A 1,389-nucleotide genomic window follows, 5' to 3' on the forward strand; every position below is an offset into this window, starting at 1 on the left:
AAAAAAAAAAAAAAAAAAAAAAAAAGAAGTGACAGATCAAACACAGGACATCCAGTTAAATCTGAATTTCAGGCCGATAACAAGTAACTTTTCTAGTATAAGCATATCCCATGCAACATTTGTGACATATTCTTTTTTTAAAAAAAATATGAAATTCAAGTTTAACAGAACACCTTGTATTTTTATCTGCTAAATCTGTCAACCCGGCTGTGGTAACGGCTCCACTACGATGTCACCAGCACTATTGACAGATCACTACCTCTGTGCCGCAGAGTAAGCTGAGCTCTCACGTGCAATATATCCATGAATCCTCGAGACAACTTTGCAAATAATCAAAACCACAAAGAGATACCATCCCGCACCCACTGGGATGGCGATCATAAGGAAAAATATGGGAGAGGATGCGGCGAAAATGGACCCCTGCACCCTCCTGGTAGAAATGGTGCAGCTCCTCTAGAAAACAGTATGGAGGCTCCAAAAAAAATGTAAAATAGAGTTACCATATGAGCCAGCAGTCCCACTTCTTGCTGTATACCCAAAATCAATGAAAGCAGGGACTCAAAGAGATACTTACACACCACGTTCATAGCAACGTTACTCACGATAGCCAAAAGGTGGAAGTAATCCAGACGTCCGTCAGAGAATGAATGGATAAACAAAATGCTGTGTGTAAGTACAGTGGGAAATTATTCAGCCATAAAAAGGAAACAAATTCTGACACATGCTACAAAATGGATGAACCTTGAGGACATTATGCTAAGTAAAATAAGCCAGTCAAATATTGAGTTATTCCACGTGTGTGAGGTGCCTAGAATAATCAAATTCAGAGACAGAAAGGTTGTTGCCAGGGGCTGGGGGACGGAGGAACGGGAATTATTGTTTAATAGGTACAGAGTTTCAGTTTTGCAACATGGAAAGAGTTCTGGAGGTGGGTAGTGCTGATCATTCTACAACAATGTATATGTTCGTGACACCACTGCACTGCACACACTGTAAAAATGAGTGAAATGGTAAATTTTGCTATGTGTATTTTACCACAATTTAAAATTTTTTTTAAATGTCCAAACAATCTTACAAACTGGGAATTGTTAGCTCAGCTTACTGCTAAGAAAACCGAGGCCGGATGATATTTAAGTGCAACTGTTGCCCTTAGTGGAAGGAAGATAACTCTCGAAGATCATTTTCAAAGTTTAAGGCCCTACCTTTGTTAGAATTAGGGTGAAGATTTTGATGTAAATATCTTTTACCTTTTCTGGCTTGTTTTGTGAGCCTGAATGTCATTTGTCGCAGCATCTTATCATTTAATATCTGATAAAGCTGAGTAGGTGTGATTTTTTGTTTGTTTGTTTTTTGAGACAGAGTCTCACTTTGTTGCCCCAGCTAGAAGCT

This window comes from Propithecus coquereli, unplaced genomic scaffold (genome assembly GCF_000956105.1).
Source record: "Propithecus coquereli isolate 6110/MARCELLA unplaced genomic scaffold, Pcoq_1.0 Scaffold196, whole genome shotgun sequence".
Lineage (NCBI taxonomy): Eukaryota > Metazoa > Chordata > Mammalia > Primates > Indriidae > Propithecus > Propithecus coquereli.